Below are 25,364 nucleotides of genomic sequence, written 5' to 3'. Positions count from 1 at the left end.
GGAAACATAACAGAAAACAAAATCAACTTTTCAAAACAAGCCGAAAACACAAAGAGGAATGTGTAGACGCGAAATTGCTTGAACGAATTATCAGCACGAAACCTTTAGAAAACACTTTTATATCTTATCTATGGCACGCTTTGGCAGAATGGCTGTAGAAATTAAGTTTTTAACCCTTCCGAACTTGGCAATGCTATTTATTCCATACGACACTAAATCAAACTTAAACCTTAGTTCAGCATTCTGCTCGCCCATATGCTAGCAGGTAGGCACTGACGCACTCCTGCATGCCACGTATATTATAGCCATATCTGGGAGCGCCCTGTTGGCTATATTGTCATCGCAGGAGCTTTAGGTCTACACAGTACAGCTCCAGTAGCGCTTATATCAGTAGATACAGCGCATTTTTTAGAGGCTTGCATTTTCTTTGAAATGGTGCCCAAGACAACAATATACATAAGGTACGACGGGAAGTTCACCTTAGTAAGGTAAAGATATTTTTGTTCATACCGTTGTAATTTCGGTTTCTACCGCTAAACGATGGATGTGATGTAAAAGACGAGTTGCTGTCACGTGAACATTACAAAAGCTACATGGTTACAACTGCTTGTATATTTTCTACCGTTTCAGCACCCGGGCACGCTTGCGTAAGCGTCGGTCGAATTAAAAGGATGAAAGAACCTACAAAACTGCTGTTTTTGTATCACTCACGTGAGCTCAGCTAGCCTTTTACATCACAGCCATTGTTTTGCTGTTGACACCAAAACAGCCTTAAAAGAAAGAATTCAGTTATAACTTATTTTTATCGTGACTACGTTTTGTAATCTCTAACGTGTCATTCCAAAGAAAACCTCATGAATAACATTTGGCGTCTCAACTCGTTTAAACAAACCCCGACTCAAAATAAGGCCACTTGTATAATATTACTGGTTTTGCTAAATGATACTGCAATGACAAGAAAAGGTCATGGATCTCATGACATGGGTCAAAAATTAATACGAATATGAAGCACTGCCTAAATGCTCTACTACCCAGGAACTAATCTTAACGTCTGTTCTCTTCCAGATCACGGACATTCCATCAGATGGGTCGTAATGTTTTCGGTAGCAAGACGACATCCAGTTTTAGTTGTGAGCTAAGCTTACTAGTTTCTTTAAATAAATAATATTTTGATAATGCGTTGCAGACTTCTAGGTGCTCGAAGTCTGCACAAGTCATTCGTACGAAAAGACGCGTCTTTAGAGTAATCATTTATATTCCTAGTAAAACCTGAAATATCTACAGGTTATGTAGGCTCCAAAAAGCACAGCTATGCAGGCGCCGCCTCCGTGCTCCATTTTGTAGCGCTGAGAACCAGGTGGTGCACTAATGGAGTAAACCGTTGTTCGCAGGCCTTTCGCAGGAGGTACATACATTACCTGGGGTTTCAGAACTTATAGGGATTCACCACTGGCTGAAGTGTGTTGGGAGACTATAGTGGAATCAAGTAAGTCTTGATTGGTGTTGACAGAATCGAGCCTCCTAATACAATGTAGCTTGTATTCTTGTTTCATTGTGGCACATAATATCCAAAATACTTTCCAGAGTGAAGCTCTACAGAGGAAAATAAGTTTTAAGAGCCTACCTCTTCGTATCTACTTGTCCTACCGTATAACCTACGTAAAAATTGGAGGGGGACACTCAACCTCCGTCTTAAGCGTATGACTTGATAGCGTAATGGGTTAATGGCGTATAAGCAGATCATTCACTACATACATAGTTACGTGGGAGTCCTCATACTCCTCTTGGCGCAGTGGTTCAGAGGTTGAGATGCGGCCCTGCCCTGCAATGGCAGGTGCTCTCAATGGTGGGCCTTGTGCGACCCAGGTTGCTCTTCCCGTGCGAATATCTTTAATTTACGCTACCTGCCACGGTGGCCGGTTTCCTCAATACCCGGTGGGAAGGTTGTTTGACGCAGCAAGGTCACGTTGCCTAGGTGGCCCACCTTCCTTGTAGGTTGCTCTTTGGGGACCAGCTGCCAAAGCCATACTCGCGATCTTTTGCTCACAGCGCTGACGTCGACAACGCTGATAACAACAACAAAGGTGACGCGACACCTGATTTTCTGGAGAACGTGACCTTAACACTTTCGCGTTAATAAATGAATTGTCTTGTTTTATATCAAAATTTTCTAATATTCTATTCACGTGGTGGTGATAACGACGAAGACAACAGGCGAATATATTAGCGAGGCACAGAACTTTTTATTCCTCTTATTTGCGCCAAGAATAGCGCTCACTGATCGTTCAAAGAATAGAATCAGCGCCGTTCTCTGGCCAAGTTGAATTTGAAGCTGATAAACAACTTTGCAGATAAAGCGTCCCAAAGAACCTACAAAAATTAAAAACAACCATGAAGCCGCTGTGCAGGCAGGGATACAGTCGTACCATACAACTCTGGTCGCATTGATCTTCGCAGAGCCGTAGCTCGACGTTCCAGCTACTTTGAGCATATAAAAACAATTTTTTTCAAGCACTCTGGGAAGATATATTTCACAAAAAACGCTCAGAAGTGTGGACAAGACGCGACGATTGGCAACTTAGAATTGAGATTTGTTGAAGACAAGCAAGTTTATATAGTTTTGCATGCCACACTCAGAATGGTATCAAAAGCCGAAAAGATGGAGACTCGATACCGTGCCTTCGAGGAACCGGACTTCACTACCATCAAATCTGAACGAAGTGTCACTAATGCACCCTGTAGCTCTTTTCTTGATTACGCAGCGAGAAATTCTCGTGGTCTTTTGTGTTTGCGCCTGCGCAGAATCTTTATATCTTGAAATACTGCGTTGCCCTTTGTGGGGGACCTGATCTGTAGTCCCCTGTGTAAACTTTCTCGCTTGGCACCGTGCAGCAGCAGCCTCGGGATCGATGAGAGGCACATTCCCTTGTTAGTTACCTTAACTAGCGAGAGAGGGCGCCAGCGTTGCAACGCGAGAGACTGCTTGCAGCTCACGCGCGGGAGAGCGCATGAGGCTTCGGCTGGGATTGTCGGCGCGAGCGGACGTCTCGCTCGCGGCTCCGTTCTTCGCCAGCGGGGCGAGGAAGCGGCGGGGACACGCGCTCCCGTATCGCATCCCGTCCGGCCATCGGAATATCCCTTGCCCTAGCGGGGGCGAACATTCGGTCGTAACCTTGCTGGTGAGTCGGACGACCTTGATTCATTAGCGTATTTCGTAGCTAGCTGGCGTTATTGTTGCTGCAGCAATAAATGCCTGCTTATGTCAGCCCATGTGTCGTTCTTTTGTTCCGCCTGAGCGAAGCCCGCTGTGATCGGCGTGCGCTCGGTAGCGTACGCGATCACGGGGTGGGGTCCGGGCGGGTTTGAACTGTGTAAGCCGTGATTAAATGGAGGAGAACATATTTATCTCCCCAATAAAACCCCACACCTTGCGTGCCAAGCATACTTTCGGTTGGTTCTCTTGCTTCAAGTCTCAAATTGGCCGCGCATAACCATGCGAACTTTGCTACAGCAGCATGTCTGCCCAATGTAGACCCGGCCAAATGTCGGAGGAATCTCACAAACTGCTCCCACTTTACAGTTCCCATAGGGGTTCTTGTGCTTTAAGCCATAGGTATTTTATTAGTTTTTGGGTGAACCTCGTCCATTTCGTGCACGTAGGCGGCTGAACTTACAGGACAGAAAGAAAACCAGCCGGACACCATGTTCTTGTCCCTCATTTTTCATGTGTGCAGTCCTGTCAACAAAAGGAACTACTACCATCTTGCCCTGCCTGTAATGCGCCCTACTATTGTTGAGCCATTGACATATATTATTTGTTCTTGATGTTTTTGACCACCGTCCTCATTTGTATTTGTATTTTTGCCATTTTCGTGTATCATTTGAGGCCTTTTAAGGCGTACGGCTTTCATGGCCCATCAGTTGCGTTAATGGAAGTTGTGGACGGAAGTTATTAGCACGAACTGTCAATCATAGATTTATGGTAAATAAATAGTAAAATGTTAAAGTTAATGAAGCAACAGTTTATAATAGACATATATTGAATGGAATTTAATAGAAATAACAGATAAAAAGAACAAGAAAAATAAAATAGATGAAAAGAATGAAAACTTGAGGAACAGAGGACAGGGAAACCGTTTCGGTTTGCGCTCGCAAGCAGACAGGTGCGATCCTGTAATTTTCGTTCTTTCTGCTTACAATTATTTTCTACAAAATTAATCGATTTTATTTCTTTTTATTATGATAGTTGCACTTTTAATTGTTTTGTAGAGTTTATCCACATTTCTCTTTTCCTTTTAAGACATACGTTATTCTTGGCCCCTGAGTGGCGTGGACGGACGTTGTCCGTATGAACTGTTAGTCATGAGTTGTATGGTAAGTAAAGCAAAAATGTAAAAGTTGATCAAGCAACCGTTCATAAGCAACATATTGTCCCGGTGTTGGTGACAAGACAGGGACCCGGCAAGAGAGGGCTCGGCAGCTCGTCCTTCGGTGGGAGAGACGGCGAACTTCAACGTCCTTCAATCCGCGCGCCACCAGCGTCAACGTCTTTGTGCCTCAGCGCCACCTGGCATTCCTCCCCTCTTAGAAAAACGCGCGCGAAGTCAAGCACACAAGAAAGGCTCGAAGTATCTGGGGGGTCACCATGCTAACTACGGCTTCATGCGTACAACATGGACGATCTCTGGACGGGGTAGTCGAAGGCTTCTGTGCTGTGAAAGCGCCACGTCCGGTAGTACCTCGCAATTAACGTCGCTCCCGCTCCGCACGACTTTATAAGGACCGAAATAGAGGCAAATGAGTTTTTTGGACAAGCCTCGCCGTCGAAAAGGTATCCATATCCAAACCTGGTCGCCGGGATTGTAAGACTTGTCTGTGCAGGAGGTTGTATCGGCGCGAGCCTTTGTCTTGTTGCTGTGTGAAGTGAATACGTGCTAGATGACGAGCCTGCTCGGCTTCGTAAACAAACTTCTCCGCGTCAGCAGAAAGTTCGTCATTCGTTGCGCAAGGGAGCATTGCGTCGAGTATGGTCTGAACCTCCCTGCCGTAGAGGAGGCGGAACGGTGTGACACGGGTCGTCTCTTGAACTGCTGTGTTATAGGCGAATGTCACGTACGGTATGATCATGACCCATGTCCTGTGTTGCACATCGCCAGCATGTCCGCCACGCTCTTATTCAGCCGCTCTGGGAGCCCATTTGCCTGCAGGTGGTAAGGAGTAGTATTACGGTGGATCATACCGCTTAGCTGAAAAATTTCGGCCATCATCTGGGAAGTAAAGGAGGCTGCACTGGTTCTGAGGAGAAGCACTCGGAGACATCGGAGATGCGTTCGACAAAAGAAATGAAATAAAAACCAGACATGGAAATAAAAATAAAACGATAAACAGAAATCTAAATAAATCTTATTAAAGAAAAATAAAAACGAGAAAATAATTTAAAATGAAAATTGAAAATGGGGGAAGCAGAGGCTTGAGAAAGTGTTTCGAATCTCCGCACTTGAGCAGAATTAAGTGCAATGCTGTAATTTATTGTATTTATTATAAATTTGTATTTTTCCCCACATGTAATAACTAATGCAATAAATCGCTGAAGAAGGATTTGTAGCGCCATCTTTCAAGCCACGATCCTTTAGCTTCTTCTTCAGTCTTCTTCAGTGATTGTTGGGAAGGATGAAAAGGAGGGAGACACGGGCTTGTCTACTGAGAAATAGCCTCCACGCCCACTGCCGGCGTGTCGTAGAAAGAGGAGGGGAGGGGAAAAAAGATTGAAAGGAAAGGGTAGGCGCGCAGCCGCAATGATAATGTCGAACGACATACGCAGTCCCCTGTGGCCTATAGGCGGCCAGAGAGGCCGGAGGCCTCCAGGAAGTTGAGGAGGTGCCGGAGGGCTTTGGCAGGATTATGACAGCCGGGGAAGAGAAGGTGGTCCGCTGATGTGCAGGGGAGGCCCAGGGAGCGGTAGCCAGCCTCCATGATAGTCCTTGCAGAGACAAGGGCAGGGCATACACAGAGGAGGTGTTGGGCAGTCTCTTCCGGGTAAGTGCAGAAGGAGCAACCCGGGGAGTCAGAGAGGCCGATGCGGAAAAGGCGGGAGCCGGTGTTGGCGCAGCCTACCCTGAGTCTCAGTAGGAGGCTGCGCTCTTTGCAGTCCATGCCTCGAGTTGGGAGTGGATGGGGGGGATGGCCGTTTGCCACCCTGGTATCAGGGTGATCTAGGAGGAGGAGGCGGTCCACTGTGTTCCTTGCCAGCTCCAAGGGGCACAGGTTCCTGAAGAGCGGAGTACCCGGAGAGTGGGCAGATTTGGCAAGGGAGTCCGCTTCTTTATTGCCCTGGACACCGATATGGGCCGGGACCCAGGTGAGACGGATGCGGGTTCCCCTGGAGCACAGTGCGTCGAGCCCCCAAGCAAGCCTGCGGGCGATGGGAGGACCCTTGAATGGCCTCAGGAGGAGCTGGAGGGCTGCCCTGGAGTCGGTGTAGATGGCTGCCTCCTTGATCCCAGGGCGTTGGTTTAGGATGTCAGCGGCCCAGTGTATGGCGGCAAGTTCTGCGGTTGTGGACGATGCCACAAAAGGAAGCCTGGCCTGTCTGCTCAAGTGGAGCGATGGGGCTGTGCAGGCTGCAGCCGCAGATGAGTATGGTCCTGGGAGGACGGAGCCATCCGTGAAAATAGTGACGGTGCCAGGGGGTTCAGCATGAAGAACCGCAGCGACCTCCTGACGTAAGCCCACAGCGGGAGTGTCCCGCCTCGTCCGAGAGCCAGGTAGAGAGAGGTTGACCTCGTAGAGGTGTCCAAGGTCCGGGCGAAGAGGGAGGGGGAAGCACTCAGGCAGTCCCCCCACGAGGTCTTCGAAGAACTGGGCCATCTGACCCATTTTGGAGTTTGGCCTCGTGAGAAGGCGGTCCGCAAGGGGGCGGCCATCGGGCGCGTTGTGGAGGCGCTCGATGTGGCGGAGAGAGGTGCGCCTGGATAGCAGCTCCAGAGGCCATGTACCTGCTTCTGCCAGGGTGGCGGCCACGGGAGAGGAGCGGGGAAGTCCAAGGCATAGTGGTATTGCCGCCCGCTGTTTCCGCTCGATGGCCAGGTATTGGCTCACAGTGAGCCGGATGAGCGGTAGTGCGTAGGTGAACTGCAGGACGGCCATGCCTTGGTATAGCTGGAGTCCCAGCCTGGGGGTGATGCCATTTCCCTTGGCTAGGAGGCTACGTATAGCCCCCTGGATCCTGGAGGACTGGGCCAGGAAGTGGCTTACTGCCGGGTTCCAGCTGAGCCGAACGTCGATGAGCAGGCCCAGGTATTTCACTTGGCGGCTCCAGGCTAGGTCACGGCCACCAACGTGGAGGAAGGTCCGGCCAGGGCGGGCGCCAACCCTTGTGTTGAGAAGCATCGCCTGTGTTTTGGAGGGGGAGATGCTGAGGCCTGCACGTTCCAAGAAGACGGCGACAGCATCGATGGCCCGCTGCACGTTTCTGATGGTTTGGACCCTGGATCTGCGGGGCCCATGGCACCAGATGGCGATATCATCCGCGTAGATGGCCACGTGGATGGGTAGACGGAGATCCTTGGGCAGGAAGTTGGGCAGGAGGGCCAAGACGGCGTTGAAGAGTGGGGGGCTGAGGACGCTTCCCTGAGGTACGCCACGGCAGATATGCCGGGGGGAGCTGGTGACATTGCCCAGACGGACGCACCCTCGGCGGTCAGCAAGGAAGCCCTGGACATACTGGAGGAGGTTGTTGGATATTCTCATGATGTTGAGAGCCTCCAGTATGGCCTCGTGGCGGATGTTGCCGAAGGCGCCTCGTATGTCCAGTACAGCCAGGCATACTATATGGCGACTGTGCTTCGCGTCCTCCAGGGTTGACACCAGGTCCGCGATGGAGTCAGCGGTACAGCGATGGTGACGGAAACCCGATTGCTGTTCCGGGAAGTGGCAGGTGACGTTGCCCACCCAAGACAAGCGCTCCAGGGCCATGGCCTCCATCACCTTTCCGGGAACAGAGGTGAGGGAGACAGGCCGGTAGGAGCAGATGGCAGATGGGGGCTTGCCTGTCTTCAGGACGGGAACGACCAGGGCAGTTCTCCACGCATCGGGGAGGATACCTGTCCGCCACACCTCGTTGAAGGAGGACAGCAGACGGGTCCGGTGGTCCTCGCCGAGGTTACGTAGCATCTGGTAGGTGATGCCGTCTATGCCGGGTGCAGTGCGACGCCTGGAGCGGTTCAGCACTGCCGAGAGCTCCCGGAGGGTGAAGGGCGCAGTGCAGGTGGAGATTATGCCAGCTTCCTGAGGTGAAGGACCTTGGGGTGGGGCAGGTAGGGCAGGAGCCTGGGTTGGTGGCCGGGAGTCCCCGGAGGGGCAAAAGGCATCAGCCAGCCGTTCCGCCAGCTCCTGGCAGGTGATTCCCAAGGAGACAGCAATGGCCAGGTGGGGGTGGAGTTGGGTCCGAGGGGCGAGGAGGGAGCGGAAGAGACGCCAAGCCCTGGCTGGGGTGCGGGCAGAAACGAGGGAGGCACAAATGCCTTCCCAGGATTTGTTTCGGCTCCTGTTGTGCTCGCGTCTGCAGGTGGCGTCAAGACGGTTGTACGCCGTACAGTCTTCGGCTCTGTCAGTACGGAGGGCCGTTCTCTCTATCTGCCGTCGTTGGGCCCTTAGGTGGAGCAACATGAGATCAGGGACGGGCTGAAGAGGGGGGACTTCGCAGGTGATGGTTGCTGCTGCCGCGCACCTTGCCACATGTGCGAAGAGATCGCCCTGGAGCGGTAGGCTGCCAAGAAGGTCCCGAAAGCGGTCCCAATGGGTCACTTTGTAGATGCGTCCGTCCGCCCTTCTTCAAGGCTTGGGGCTGAGGACGATGGGGTAGCGGTCAGATCCCCATGTATCCGGGGAGGGGCGCCACTCATAGACGCACCGTTGAGACACGATGCTCAGATCGATGCACGAGCGAACACCTCCCCTCCGGACGAAAGTGGGAACACCAGAGTTCAGGATGTGGAGGGAGGTACCACGCAGGGCAGCGGTAAGGTCACGGCCGCGGCGATCAGCTCTGCGGGAGCCCCACCTCGGATGAGCAGCGTTGAAGTCTCCGCAGAGGAGGCAGTCCCCGCCTATAAGGCTGACAAGATGTGGCAAGGAGTAGGCGTCCCATGGGGTTACAGGGCGGACATAGATACTTGCTACAGCAGTGTCGACACCCCTGAGACGGACTCTGAGGCACACACACTCCATAGGCGCCACTGTGGCATCGTCAACGTTAATTTCTGCCTGAGGGAGGTCAGAGCGGACGAAGAGTACTGCTCTGGATCTTCCTGGTGGGTGTAGACGGTCCAGACAGGGGTCGGCCGAGCACGTGGTAAGGAGGCAGGAGGATCTGCTGTTGTATGCCACGTAGCCAGGAATGCGAATTTCCCCTGGACGGAGGTAAGCCTCTTGAAGAGCAAGGACATCCGGGGGTGAGGGGTCAGCCTCAAGATGAGTTCCGCTCTGCGTGGTCGCAGGGAACGGCAGTTCCACTGGAGAACCCTTGGGCGGGGGGTTACTGGTAGAGATCTAGCCATGATGGACTGGCTGTGGATGCTGTCCATGAGCCACACTCGTTGGCGACTGGGAAGCCGCGGGGAGGAGCAGCGTAATGGCTTGGAGGGTGGCTGCCAAAGTCCGCGTCAGATGCTCGAGATGCCCTCCTAGGAGGGCTGGGGGTGTGTTGCCCGTAGGATGGCCAGGCGCGGGGTCGCTTTGTGTGCCTGCGGGCGGTTCTGGGGGTGGAGGTGGCCGGGGAGGAGCAGCAGGTGTTGGCCGGGTTTTGAGAGCCTGGGCATAGGACATCTCCCCTGTCCGGAGGATGGCTCTGATGGCTCTCCGGGAGACAGGCTCTGTTGCTGCGTTGACGGCCGCTGCCACCGGTCGCTCTTCCTGCCATCGTGGGCATGCTGGGTAGTCTGGGGGATGGGCCCCTCCGCAGTTAATGCAGCGGGGTGCAGGGGCGTCACAGGGAGAGGAGCCATGTTGGCGTCCACAGCGGCGGCAGCGTTCATTCAGGGTGCAACTGGCCGTGACGTGGTCGAGGCGGCCGCATCGGCCACACTGGATGGGACGAGGAAGGGCCGGACGGACAGGCAGGCGGAGCTTGAATATTGAAACGTGGGGTGGCGGGAGTGGTGCCCCGAAGCGGATCTGGAGTGTGTTGGGCGGGCCTCTACGAACACCCAGAAAAGGCACGGATGCCTCGATGGCTGAAGGGAGGTCTGAATCCCCAACGTCCGCAGGAATGCCATGGACGTATCCCATGGAGGTGCCCTTGTCCGCGGCAGGTCGCGGGCGAACGGGCACACCGACGAGGCTGCGTGCGTCCAGGAGGGACTCCATTACCTGGGTGGTGAGGACGTCCACAGCGACGATATTGCGTGCGGGGTTTACCCTCACGGAAGAGACTCCAGGGATGTAGGAGAGTTCGGCAGCTATGCGGAACTTGCAGAGCTGCCGGAAAGAGGTGCCCTTCTTTTGGGGGCGGAAGAGGATAGTCCCCACAAGTCCGTCCACTGTCTCGGGGGGAAGGGGAGGGCGGCGAGGACGACGGCGGCGCCCACGAGTTACTTGAGTGGTCCACTCTCCTTTTGCCGTGGGATGGACATCCGGGGTGAATGCATCTGCTGCTGGGTGGGTGCTGGGATGCTCAATTACGTTGGTGTCCCCTTGCCATTCCTGTATAGGAGATTCCGAGGGCTGGGGGTTGCCGTCCGAAGTAGGAGGGGGGGGGGGGACAGGAAGGTCCAGTGTCCTCTCGTGGGAGCGGGCGAAAGTGGACGATGTCCACCCCTGGGAGGCCTGGATGGTCAAGCTGGGGGGAGGCTGAGTTGTTTGAGCACCACAGCCGGGGCCTCAGGTTGGGGTGGGACTGAGATGACAGTGGGTTCCTCAGTCGGAAGGTGGGGCTCTTGTTGAGGCTCAGGAAGTGGCGAGGAGGTAGTCTCCTGTGACGATGTGTCCAGGGGAGCAGGAGAGAGGTAATCTTCCCTTGAGCTTTCCTCTTAGTGCGAGGAGGGAGATTTGCAGCGGCAGCGGTTTCATTGGCCTTGAGGAATTCCTTGGCTTTAGCACGAAGGCGAGTGAGGGCCGGGGAGTAGTCTGTCACCTTGGGAGCAGGGGAGGGGCTGCGGCACCTGGGGGCCTTCATGTTGGTAGGGGCATCGAGAAGGCGGCGGCCCTGCTGGGTCTGAGCAAGCAGGAACTGTACGCTATCCTCTAGGTGGCGAAGGAACATAGCTGGGTCAACACCCAGGCTGGCACTGCGGCGGTGGATGGTAGTGTCCTCCAAGAGCGTCCGAAGGGAGAATACAAACATTATCTTAATTATTATGAAAGGAGGCGTCATTGACTTGAAAAATTACCAACCGGGCAGCTTACTATCTGTTGCCTACAAGGTATACTTACGGAGGTAATCGCTAATAGAGTCAGGGCAACCATAGAATTGAATCAACCAAAATGATCAGGCAGGCTTTCGTAAAGAATATTCCACAATAGATCATATTCGCACTATTAATCAAGCGATAGGGAAATGCGGAGAAAAAAACAACCCTAGTATATAGCGTTAATTGATGACCAGAAAGCATTCGACTCAGTGGACCTCGGCAGCCATACAGGCAATGCGGAATAATGGTATAGAAGAGCCTTAAGTCAAAATACCATTCATATAGCAACTGCATAGCTACCATAGTCCTCCATAAAGTCAGCAATAAAATTTCACAAAGGGAGGGCGTCAGGCAAGGAGACATGATTTCGCCAATGCTATTCACCGCCTCTTTACAGGAGGTATTCCGAGGCCTTAATTGGAAATAGTTTGGAGAAGAGTTATTGGAGAATACCTAAATAATCTGCAATTCGCTGATGACATTGCTTTGCCGAGTAACTCAGGTGGTCAACTGGAAATAATGATAAGTAAATTTGCCATGCAGAGGAGAAAGTAGGGTCTAAAAATTAATACTGACGCCTTAGTGGCTGAGTGGTTGTGGCGCTTGGCTTCTGGCCGAAAGACGCGGAAGCGATAACTGCCGCGGCGGTCGAATGTAGGTAAAGGGGAAAGGCCCGTTCACTCAGTGATGTCAGTGCACGTTAATGAACCCCAGGTGGTCGAAATTTCCGGAGCCCTTCACTACGGCGTCCCTCATAGGCTGAGTCGCTTTGAGACGTTACACACTGATAAACCATAAACCTATAAATTGACAAGCAGAAGAGCAAATATATGTTCAGCAGTCTAGCATGAGAGCAGCAATTCACAATTGGCAGCGTAGTGCTGGAAGTGGCAAGGGTCAACTTAGGGCAGGTAGTAGCAGCTAATCACATGCAAAATGTCTCACAGAGCAAGAAATTTTGATATAATGCTGCAGTGGAGTAAGCGTTAGTATAGTGTGTATCAGGACAAGATAAATGTAGCGTGATAACAAGCGATTTTTTTCGAAAGTGATGAATTTCGATTACCTATTTTCTGACGCACTCGTAAAAGAGTGTTTCCGTTACATACGGCTTAACGGAATCCTTTTCGCAAAGTGAATAGTCTGTAATCTTCAATTTAATTGCTGTGTTGTTTGTAGAGTGAACATGGGCCTAGCGGCGACAAGGAAGTTTTCCGTAATTTTAAAGTAGGAAAAACTAGTGGCTATGGCCGGAATAAGTTTACTCCCTTGAGGTACATATGGCCACAGTACAAAGCAATCCAGTGGCGCCATGCCGCGGCCAAACTGTTTTAGATGGGACTTGACATGCTTTGCGCACACGAGGGGCTAGAGGGTTTCGTCTTCTTCCTCGCTCGAGCTCCCTGCTGTCTTGCACTCCCAGCACGTCTAATTAAACCTGGTTTGAGTGCTTCGACCATTTGTCGGTGACATATTTGGCGGAGCTGCTGGGTAACGGTCCATGTACGTTGACCTCGAGGTCAATCTTGACGTCAGTTCTTAACGCGTGGCTACAACACCAGTCCACAAAGCAAACCGCCGCCTGCGAGGCCTACAGCCAGAGTTCGGCCAACTCGCAAGACCAGCAAGGGCCATGACGTCCGCTACGGATAGCCAGACAATTCAGCATTCCGGGAATGCCCCGCCGTTCGTCCTTCACACGCCTCGGCCGCCCCCATCATTCCACGGTGAGAGGATTGAGGACGTCGAAGACTGGTAGGCCAGCTTTGACCGAGAGGCGGGTTTCAATGAGTGGAACGGCAAGCGCAAGCTGCGCAACGTCTACTTTCCGCTGCAGGACTCGGCCAAAACGTGGTTTGAGAACCACGAAGCTTCCTTCACCACCTGGGAGGCGTTTCGTCGAGAGCTGCTAGCAACATTTACCAGCAGCGAAAGAAAAGAGAAGGCTGAAATCGCCCTGCGCTCAAGATCACAGCAGCCGAATGAGAGCGTCGCGATGATTATGGAGGACATGGCGCGACTGTTTAATCGGGCCGACCCTGCTATGCCCGAAGCCCAGAAGGTACACCACTTAATGCGTGGCGTAAAAGAGCAGCTATTTGCCGTACTGGTCCGTGACCCGCAACGAACAGTGTCCGACTTCACCAAGGAGGCAATGGGTGTCGAGCGCTCTCTGCAGGAACGAGGCGCCCACTACGGATGTTAGGCTACTGTAGCAGCCGCTTCCCAGTACACGCCTACGTCGCTGCCCGCCGAGGAGCTTCGGGAGCTTGTAAGAAGCCTTTTGCGCGAGGAACTGGCGAAATTTCGCTTTGAAGCTCTACAGGTCAGCGTCGCTGCCGTAACGGACGTGGTCCGCAAAGAAATCTGACGAGTTGTGCAGCCACCCCTAGCTCCACACCCGGCGCCCTCCGTTATGAGGTACAGCGAGGCGCTACGATGTCCCGGGCCAGCGATGCGAGCCTTTTCGCCCGTCGCTGCTGTGCCATACCTGCAGGAGCCAGTCGCGACTGTACCCTCCGTGCCGCAGGAGTTCAGGCCACCCATGAGCAAAGCGCACGTTTGGCGTACGACAAACAATCAGCCGCTCTGCTACCACTGCGGGGAGCCAGGTCACATCCTCCGCCACTGCCCCTACCGCGGAATGGGTTTAAGGGGGTTTTCACCTGACGCACCTCGACCACACTACGGTGAAAGACGACGGGGTATCGAACAGTACTTGGCTGATAACGTGCAATCTTCGACCTCGCAGCGACGCCAGTCCCGACCGCCATCCCCCAGGCGGTGCTCTTCGCCCGGCCGCCCGTCATCCTCTGGCCAGTTCGGAGGCACGTCCCCACGTCGGGAAAACTGAAGACGGCGTCCTCCGGGTGTGGGGCTGCCGCTACACTACCGAGTCAAGAGCCTCCACCCGACGATTCGCCGCAACGCTCCGACCGACGACGACCTGACCCGACGACCTCGACGACGCGCTGCGACCGACTGGTCTCCGCCGAAATACCGGTATCCGCCGACAACCACGACGTTACCGCACTCGTGGATACCGGCGCCAATTTTTCTGTAATGAGGAGACGGTTAGCCACGGCATTGAGGAAGGTTCTGACCCCAGGGTCTGGGCCGCAGATCCGGACAGCTGGTGGCCACGTGGTAACTCCGATCGGTGTCTACACTTCGCAAATCCAGATCCGCGGTGTTACTTTCCCTGGTTGTTTTGCTCTGTTACCCGAGTGCTCCGAAGACCTCTTACTCGGTTTGGATTTCCTTCATGAGTACGGTGCCGTTATCAACCTCCAGGAGCTAATAGTGTTGTTTTCCAGCCAAGGCCCTTTTGACGACGATACCGAGCCACGCAGGGCTAAGTTATGCGGCTGTGGCGACCACGTATTGATCCAGTCCAGAGCTAGCATGTTTGTTACCGTCGAATTTGACAACAGTCCCTGCACTCATGGCATCGCTGAAAACAACATCTCACTGCTCCTGGGTCGGTTAGTCTGTGTAGCTCTCGCAGAATTATTGAATTGAACAGTGGGCGAACCGAACTTTTAGTAACCAATTTTGGTTCTGATCCCCAGTGTTTGCCTGGCAAAACAGCTATTTGCGTATTTCGAAGAACTTAGCGAATTCGCGGGACAGCACGCGCTGTCCGAAGTCCCAGATTCAGTGGAGGCACCGAACACTCCCATAAAAACCGACGTGAACCCGAACCTCCCGTCTAATCAGAAACGCTCCCTCGAGAACATTATCGAATCTTTCCGTGCCTGTTTTGCCTCGAACTCCAAGGTTGGGCAGACTCCGCTCACAAAGCACCGCATTATAGTTGACGCAAGCCAGCGACCGTTATGCCAGCCGCCTTATCGGATCTCTTCGAAGGAGCGGGATGCCATTCGCCAACGAGTTCAAGAAATGCTCTAAGACAACGCGATACAACCGTCGACGAGCTTGTGGGCATCGCCTGTGTTTCTGGTGGCGAAGAAAGATGGAATCCTACGGTTCTGTGTTGATTACAGGTGTCTACACAAAGTCACCAAAAAAAGACGTTTATCATCTGCCACGCATTGATGACTCCCTTGGCCGGTTACGCCACGCCACGCACTTCTCGTCACTAGATTTACGCAGTGGCTATTTACCAATCGAGGTGAACGAAAGCGACCGGGAAAGACCGCCTTTATTACACCGGATGGTCTGTAAGAATTCCGGGTGCTTCCTTTCGGCCGGTGCTCGGCTCCTGCTACCTTTCAGCGGATGATGGACACCGTGCTTGCCGATCCAAAATGGCAGTCCTGCCTAGTGTACCTGGATGACGTAGTCATCTTCTCCGCCACGTTGTAAGAGCATCTGAGGCGCCTGCGCGCTATGTTCGCAGCAATTCGTTCGGCCGGTCTTTCCCTCAAGCCCGAAAAGTGTCGCTTCGCCTTCAAGGACTTGAAGTTTCTCGGCCACATCGTGAGCGCTAAGGGAGTCAGCCCTGACCCCGATAAGACAGCCGCCGTTGCTGCTTTTCCCGTGCGAACCGATAAGCGCAGTGTGCGCCGCTTTCTAGGTCTCTGCGCCTATTATCGGCGTTTTTTGCCGAACTTCTCCCAGATCGCTGAGCCCCTCACCCGTCTCACGAAAGATGCCAAACCGTTCCTCCGGGGCCAGGAGCAACAACAGGCCTTCGAAGACCTCGGAACTCATCTCCAAAGTACGCCCATCCTTGGCCATTTCGATTAGTCAGCCGACACTGAACTGCACGCAGACGCCAGCAACATCAGCCTTGGTGCGGTCGTTGTGAAGCATGAGGATGGTCTCGAACGCATCATCGCATACGCAAGCCGCTCCTTGTCACGCTCGGAGGCGAACTATTCCACTACTGAAAAATAATGTCTGACAATTGTGTGGGCAGTGACCAAATTTCGCCCGTATTTATATGTCCGCCATATTAGAGTCGTCAGTGATCACGATTCGCTGTTGTGGCTGGCGAACCTCAAAGATCCCTAAGGATGGTTTGCACGCTGGAGCCTTCGCCTTCAAGAGTTCGATGTCACGATCATTTAAAAGTCCGGTAGGAAGCACAGTGATGCCGAATGTTTGTCTCGTGCTCCTATCGAGGACAACCGAGCTGATCCCAACGCCGATACTGTCTTTCTCGGCGCCATCTCCACGCCCGTCCTCGCTCAAGACCAAAGAGACGACAGTGAACTACGGCCTCTCATTGAGTATCTTGAAGGAAGCGATCAGTCTCCCTCGCGAAACTTCTCACGTGGTACTGTCATCATTCTGTTTGCGCGATGGCGTTCTGTATAAGAAAAACTACAAACCAACGGAAGCTGCCTATCTGCTCGTCGTACCTGCGGACTTGCGCGACGAAGTCCTGCAGGCGTGCCATGATGACCCATCTACTGGTAACCTTGGTTTTTCCCGCACTTTGGCGCAGATACGCCAAAAGTACTACTGGCCCAGGGTTTCTACAATTGTCCAGCGTTAATTCAGAACTTGCCACAAGAGCCAACGTAGCAAGACGCCGCCGACTAAGCCAGCCGGACTACTGCAGTCAATTGACCCGCCCTAAGTCCCCTTCCGTCAAGTCGGCATGAACTTACTCGGCCCATTTCCCGAGTCTTCGCTGGGTAACCGCTACATTGTGGTCGCCACCGACTACCTCAGCCGGTACTGTGAAACTAAAGCTCTCCCTCATGGTACCGCTGACGAAATTGCGAACTTTTTCCTTCAAAATTTTGTGCTTCGTCACGGTGCACCTATCATCGTTGTAACTGACAGGGGAGCGGCGTTCACCTCGACCCTTACGCAGGAGGTTATGCACCTTTGCGGCATAAGTCACCGCAAAACAACAGGTTACCACCCTCAAACGAACGGACTAACCGAACGGCTCAACAAGACGATCGCCTACATGATTTCCATGTATGTCGACGCAGACCACCGCAACTGGGACGCCATACTCCCTTACGTCACCTTTGCTTATAATATTGCGGTTCAGGAAACGACACGTTTCAGTCCATTCCGTTTAGTGCATGGTCGCGAAGCCACAGCTATGCTGGACGCCATGTTGCTCCCGACTAGTAGTACCTCATCTGTTATGGGTGCTGCCCAATTCGTCCGTCACGCCGAGGCCGCCCGCCAACTCACCCGACAGCGCATCCGGCACCAGCAAGCCCTCGACGCTCGCCGCTATACGCTTCCTCGACATCAAGTTAACTTTTTTAAAAGACCACACTTGCTGGATCTATCATCCCCTGGATGGAAAAATGCCCTTACCTTTCAGTTCCGCGCATTCAAAGCTCATAAAAAGAAACATAGCTCGTTTAGGTTTCGTCAACTGCATAAAAAAGTCATGCGAACATGCAACTGAAGAAAGCCTTTTCCTGCAATCCAACAAGTTGCAGGAAGTGGGTTATCCGTGGCACGTGCTGGTTTCTGTGGCGGAACGACTTATCAAAAAGGAAAAAGGGGAAGCCAAGTCTTAGGAAAAGACAAAATTCGATAAAAAAATTGCAGTCATTCCTTATAAACGTAAGCTTTCGCACAGTCTTAAAAAAATTGGCAACAGGGTAAACGTTGGCGTGTTGATCTCTGCCCCAAATAAGCTGAGTTCACTATGCAAGCTTAGCACATCAGAAAGATCAGGAAAAACTGGTTGCACGATCAGGCATCAAAAGCCGTTTGCGAGATGCACGAAAGGTGTTGTCTACAAAGTGTCATTATCCTGTGGTAAATATTATATAGGACAAACGGGAAGATGCATAAATGAGCGATTGGGTGAGCATGACTATGTTGTGAACAATAAAAAAGGGGCGCACATGAGCATTCATTGCCTAAAATGCAAAAGCAAAGGAAAGGAAGGAAAGGGGGTTGTCGTCCCCTTTTTCACAAGTGCAAAATCCTTTACGGGAAAAATTGTCAAATTACGCGCGAAATTGTTGAGGCGTTGGAGAGAGCGCGAGCTGGGGATGACTGTGTAAGTGCTCCGTCAATTCTGCTCTCACAAAAAGAGGTGTCCTATCTTTTATCATTCAAGTGTGACGCTCGATGACTCATCTATCTTTCACTACTCTGTAGTAATGCCTTGCCGGCATTATCAAGAGTATAAAATTCTGCTTCTTGCATTTAATAAAGATCAGTTGGAAGTGAGCGCTCGTGTTGTGTGTCTTATTCTCGTCCTTGTTTTTTGCGCTTTTACGTTCAGCATGGTAAACCAACTCGCCCAAACTCGGCCTTTATTGAATATGACCATACGTGTCCCAACACATCTTTTTTTCATTAAATACCAGTTGGATTACTCGTTGTTTTCATGTTGGTTTGAAGGCCATAATAAACGAAAATTATTATATTTATTGTCCCATCGCTATTTCTATGTGTTCCCGAAAGAGTTAAAGAATAAATGTGACTTGTAGTTACCTCTACTCATATCCTTATATAGTTGATGGCTATTTTTTTAAACTGTAATTGAACTCAACAGATTTTGTTGTTTCCAAACATTGCTGTCTACGTTAAGGAACTTAGTTGAGCTTAATCTCTCCTCGCAGGAATCGAAAGACAAAATCGCCGATTGAGCGCAGCCAGCACAGGATCCGCCGATCATCGAAACAGCGAGTAAACAGATGTCGAGACTGACTTGCAGACGTTTCGGAATGGTTTAGGTAGTGGACCTGCATTGACTTCTCTTTCGAGTATGCCACATTTGTGAGCTATATAGTTGCGGTGATAATGTGAAACTTTTCATTTTGAACAAAACTGACAGTGGTAGTGAGTAAAATGCTTATTTTGAACAGAACATCGCGCACTTTGTCAGGGACTACGAGGAAGACAGGACACAGACGAGCGCTGACTTGCAACTGATGTTTATTGCTTGGAAAGAGGCATATATACAGTTCCATGAAAAAGAAGAAAACACACAGCCATTCATATGTTCAAGTCATTCATACATGCTGCACTGAACAAGGACGACAACTAAGATCATCTTTCCCCGCCCGCTCCAAAGAGCTGGCATTTTTAGCGGGGGGGGGGGGGGGGGGGGGAAATGATGATCTTAGTTATCGTCCTTGTTCAGTGCAGAATGTATATATGACTTGAATCTATGAATTGCTGTGTGTTTTCTTCTTTTTGAAGGAACTGTATATATGCCTCGTTTCAAGCAATAAACATCAGTTCCATGTCAGCGCTCGTCTCTGTCGTGTCTTTCTCGTAGTCCCTGTCAAAGTGCGCGCTGTTGTATTAAAAAGTACTTACCAATTCGCCCAAGTATCCGTTTTAACGAGTAAATAGCATTGGCAGTGAGAAAGGCCGTTCTATGCAGCCTGTAGATGCAGTAAGTAGAGCAACTATCACAATGCATTTTCGAAAGCATTGATTTTTTCGACTCTGATTGAACACAACAGCTTTTCTGTTGCAATTTTGAGCAAACATTGCTACTTATTTTTGGAGTGTTGTTCAGCTTGATCTCTCCTTGCAGGAATCAGAGGATTAATTCACTGGCTGTGGCCAGCCAGCACAGGAACTACAGGGCAGTGAACTGGCGAGTAAACAGGTGTGGGGACCTACTTGCAGACGTTTTGAAATGGTTTCATTGCAGCACTTGCATTGACTTGCATTATGAGCGTGCCACAGATGTGCTCTATATATTATTGGTCATAATGTGAAACTTTTTGTTTTCGGCAAAACAGGCTCCGGTGGAAGTCTCCGACAGCTTCAGAAGTGAGGCAAGCTCTAACACACCACATGCAGATAGAGTAAGTATATTAACAGTTAGTATAGCTTCCTAAGCAATTTCTCACATTAGAATAAGTGGGTACGCCTGTTGTTTTGACAAAATTCTGCAACTCAGGTGCTGTTTATGCCTCTTTATCTTGTATACTGTAATAAAGTAATGTTCCATTTCAAAATGAGACATTACTGTTCCATTTGAAAGAAGAGGACTACCAGACGCATGTTACTGATATTGCGAGTGGAGTATAGCGTCATTATAGCATTTCCACACTTTTTACTGAGCGCACACAGTGAAGGCTATTCAATAAAAGCTTGCATTGCTAATTTCTACTTTACTAGTGATTATAGGTGGCAGGCCCATTAGTCAGCTTAAACAACTTTGTATTGATTCAATCTTTGAGCTCGACGTCCTGTCCTAGGCGGCAACGCGAACACCTCTGCTGTCTAGCCGGAATATAACGTAGTCTCAGTGGTGGCATGCCGACATGGCGAGTGGAACACTAACTGAGTTTAACATTTTGCTGCCGTTTTACATTTCTCTTTTTCTAAACAATGCTGTGTAGCTGTGTACGCAGATGGCACGTGTGTAGTCATTTGCAAACCTAAATGAACGCTAAGGAGTCTCCATTCACAAGCCGCTATTTTATTACAGGTCACACACGTAGCACCACCATACACTGGCTTGGGTGGTGACACAGGTGACCAGCACCATTACCGAGATGTGGTAATTTGGTTCAGGAACACACGCTTTCATACACGTTGAACATGGCAGTGTACACTTGCTTTCACATGCATGCAGCTGACAAAAGAATATGCCAACACATTCATTGCTCTCGGAATTCAAGACACCGCATGCAGTGAACATAGCTTGTTAAGTTTGTGCCTCAAATTCTACTGAAATTATGCTTTCTTCACATCCGGTATACAGAGGCTGGGCTGAGTGATTCACTGAGAACTGATTATCAGGCTATTACGACAGCCTACCTCAGACTTAGAGCGTCAGGAGTCAACAGTTTGAGCTCATTTCAATTAATGAATTTCTGAAAGATATGTTCTGGTAATCCAAAGCAAATCCTTAAGTATTTTTCTTATTTTGTTGCACTGCATCTGTTTTCTTGTAGGTTTCAACAGGTAGTGATATTTCATCAAACCACAGAGCACATAAAGACCACCCATATGAACAAATTGCTACATATGAGGTTCTGAGAACGACATTTTTTCAGCCGTTATCAAAAGATGACGTCTTTTTCTACACAGGTTTACTCTCCTCAGCTTTCAGTAGGTTTGAAACTCGTTAGTGCACTGAAAAATAAGACAAATTTACTAAAACCTAAGGATCAACTTCTTATGTTCTTTATGAGGCTTCGTCTTGACTTTTTATATGGCCACTTCGCACAGATTTTTCAGGTGTCTGTTTCAAGTGTGGGAAACTAAATTAAGTATATGTTGCAACTGATTCGCCAAATAATGAAGAGAGTAGTGGAAGGTGAGCAGGAACAGCACGCCAGCGTCATTTACAAAGAATGGATATGGCAACACAACTTGCATACTGGACTGCACCGAAGTTTCTTTTCAGCGTTGTATAAAGCTCCGGGCGAGAGCACATACTTATAGGAGTAACAATGCACAGAACACAGTCAAGTTTCTTGCCGATTAGACACTAGTGGGTGCATTATGTTTGTTTCCAAAGCTGATGGCGGGCGTGCATCGGACAAATATATAAAAAGGGACTGCCATATTGGGGATTACCTTGTGCCCTGAGACGAAATCTTGCTGAATCGAGGGTTCAACCTTAATGACGAAGTCGAAGCTCAAGAGATTCACCTCAGCATACCCGTCTTCACAAAAGTATCCATTGAGAAACTGTTAGCGAATGACTCATAGACGTTTCAAATGACTTCACAGGGCGGAAGCAGCCGACAGAAAAGGAAGTCACCAAGTCATGACGAACTGCCTCTGAGTGCATTCATGTCGAACATGCAATTAAGCAATACCGGATGCCCTCCCTATGACCTCGAAAAAATGATCAGCTATATAATTTTTTGTGTTCAGGGCTCCGGAATATGAAATGACACCTCATAAAGCCCCCAAAATGAAGCCCTCTAAGCATAGGTATTGATTGAAGCAGTACCCACTCGAGCAGATGCACCTTAACAGCTCTGGCGGACAGTCAATCTTCCCAGGAGTCTTTGAACAAAATCTTTGCTGCACAGACTCCATAAAGAACCTTCCAGTCATTGCGCACTGTTTAATATGATAGATAACCGCGCCTGACTAGGCACTTTAACACGATATCTATTCCCATATTCTCTGTCAGGTGCATTAATAATTTCATAACTTCTGGAATACCCATTGCATGCAGTATTTATGCTGGCCACAATATATGTAGTATATATAGTCCTAGAGCCAGATTTGAACAACAGTCTAGCTAATGTATCCTGTGAGCATGCTGCTGTCTGCCTTTTTTGGGGAATACTTTCATCCTCCCTGACAAATATACGTCCTCGATTTCAGCGAAGGTAACGAACAATTACAAAAATCGTAACAAGCATCTTATCTAGCACTATGATAGTCCATGTATGCAAGGGCTTGATTGCCAAGTAGGTACACAATACAAGACATTGGAGTGCTAATTAAAGCCACTGTTAAGGGACACAACCAAAAAAACAAAACAGTTCAGGCCACGCCACAATAGCTGAAATCCTTCCAAGGAGGAGCAAGGCTGACAAGTAGGTAAAGAGCAAGATGACATGCACAATGCTGAAAGTTGGTGCCGTGCACATTTTCAGTGCTCAAAACGGAAAGGCAAGAAAAATGCACAGCGGTATAGAACATCAGTCTCACGACATTCGAATTGTTGCTTTAGAAAATACATAATAAATTAAAACAATATGCTCCACGCGAGATGCTCTACGATTTGTTGACAGCTGGCATGCAAGCTTTTTGAACACTAAAACGCTGGCAGACGACGGACGAAGAGAGGACGAGACACACAGTGCGCCGAACATACAACATTAATACCAAAGGAGGGTGATCCCCATGTTATATTGCTGTTGCCCAAGATTAGCCTGTGATTACAGGGCGCATGCGCAATTCAAAGCAAAAAAAAACGGCAAAGCAGGGAAAGCGCGCAAGCGTATTTTGAACCCACGCCTTACAGAAACAAAAGACACAGGAGGGGTCCGACCCACTCCGTACTGCGAGACATCAGGCAAACCCCCAATCACGCCAAAATCAAGACGTGGCAGTTAGGGGGGAGAGGGAAAAAGGAGCAATATTAACTCTTGGTAAAAAGAAATATAAAAAGAAATTGAATGGTGTCGTTCGAAGTCTTCACCAGAAAAGGGTCATTACATGAGAGCAAGTCAAGATTTGTTTGCAAAAGCCTTGCAACATATTTTTGCCAAGTGTCTGCCTCTGACACAATTACCCGAAGCGGGCATGCGGGTTTATGCGTTTTTGCGGTGAAGAACATAGTGAGGGACAACTTGCTGCTATCATTTATAAATCGGGAGAGCTTATCAAGGTTTAAACGTTGGCATAAAATTTTCGCCGCACTTTTTACCTTCGGTAAAGATACACCTTGACGTTTTACACGGCAAGATTCTGTCGCACTAGAAGACTTCGCGAAGTACACATCTTTAGGTAAGATTACAAAGCCGCCCTCCTTATCTGCGGCAAGAAGGGAGAGATTTTTTTTCCTGAAAGACGTCTTAGTCTTGTCAAGGGGAGGCGTTTTTCCGGGTGGGTTACAGCGAAAGAGGACATTAACGCCTTCGGTCACACATCGACTTTTTTCAGCCAGAGAAGCACACTTAGCAACTTGCCCGACCATAGTCAGTGACTCTGGGGCAGAATGTCCAAGTTCAATGGCAAACTTGGGGCCGCGCTAAACAGTCGCTGTATTTCGTCGTGGCAGTCGCTGGCGCTTCCTGTCAGATGCACTTGGTTGGGAGTGGCCGCCTGTCCTTTTGGCATTAGCGTACGTATACTGCGGAGCGCGTGCTGCCGGAGGAACTCGGCGGTGTTGTCGATGATGCGAGAGAATTCCCGCCACCTGTTCCACGCCGCGGCCGACGGTGCAGAAGCGAGCAGAAGAAGTCGGAAATTTTGGCGGTGCAGGCGGTTTGATACTGCCATTCGACCTCAGTATCGTGCACAATCTCATCCCGTGGCTCGCCGAAGGTTGAAAACCACCAAGCAGGCCCAGAACATCGGGAGGGGGGGGGAAGGGGCAAGAACCGATGCCCGATGCAGAACACTAGAATCCTAGCCTTGCAGGCTGCTGTTGAGATGAGGGTCGCTGAACGGCACGGATCGACACAGCACGAAGAGAAAGGGCCCATTGTACTGGAAATGAACTTGAGCAGGGTGTGTTGCTGGGCGAGTTGGTCTGACATTCTGAACACTCAAGCGCTGGCAGACGACGCACGAAGGGAGGGCGAGACACACAGTGCGCTCAGTGTTTCACAGATAGCAAAAACAAGGCCGTAAATTTCAGTGCGATACATACATTCCGTTCGTCTAGACTGCCATACGTGTTCTTTCCCGCCAATAACCTACAGAACTAGCGAAATTATAGCCACTGCAGGAAAAATTGTTTAGCTAATGCTCTGTGATGATTTATGAGCTGCACCACCTGTAGACACCACACCAAAGTAACCTGTTTAGCCTCGCCACTCTGCCTGAACTTCGGCAATAAAAGCGTTTGCTTTACTTCCTCAAGTTTGACACGCAACTGGCCGCGTTTCCCCTATGTAAATTTTCCCCAATTTATCTTCTAAGTCTTCTGGTTCACAACACTTTGTCTTTCAAAGTTAACCTCATGAACTTCTTTTCAATAACACTCTGCGCCAACCCAAATATAACTTTATAACTTTACCCTTCTGCTTGTTTTCCATGGCTAGACCCCATAGGAAAGTACTAAAATTACAAAGCAGTGGCCTTATTTCAAAGGAGGCAAGTTGCAAAAGGCCCATGTACTGCAAAATATAACTGGATGTAACCCTCCTTTATCATGCGCTTTATTATGTTCTTTTCATCCCTATGCGCAGGTGCAGATGACATGGATGCGTACAGTGAGACAGACATTGTGCCTTTCTCAGTATCTAATTGTTATTTGATATATTTCGTACGCCTGTATTGAGATTCTGAAAGTGGCTGACAAATCTGCTTAAGTCTAACACTAATTTTTTTCCCATGGTCTGCACCTACGCACATCCTACGGGAGCCATGTTTTGTTTATTGTTAGAT

General features: G+C 50.1%; 1 protein-coding gene across 1 annotated transcript in view; it reads left to right on the top strand.

Annotated features, from left to right (window-relative positions):
• LOC144097469 (uncharacterized) overlaps nucleotides 1-1,116 on the top strand; it is a 30,470-nt gene extending 29,354 nt beyond the window's left edge. The window contains exon 7 of the mRNA XM_077630190.1: nucleotides 1,066-1,116. The gene's annotated coding sequence lies outside the window, so the exon portion shown is untranslated. The remainder of the gene's footprint in view (nucleotides 1-1,065) is intronic.
• The last annotated feature ends 24,248 nt before the right edge of the window (nucleotides 1,117-25,364 follow it).

The sequence above is a fragment of the Amblyomma americanum genome, chromosome 7, assembly GCF_052857255.1.
Source record: "Amblyomma americanum isolate KBUSLIRL-KWMA chromosome 7, ASM5285725v1, whole genome shotgun sequence".
Lineage (NCBI taxonomy): Eukaryota > Metazoa > Arthropoda > Arachnida > Ixodida > Ixodidae > Amblyomma > Amblyomma americanum.
The sequence above is the reverse complement of the archived record's forward strand: the minus strand, read 5'-3'. Positions and strand labels throughout refer to the sequence as shown.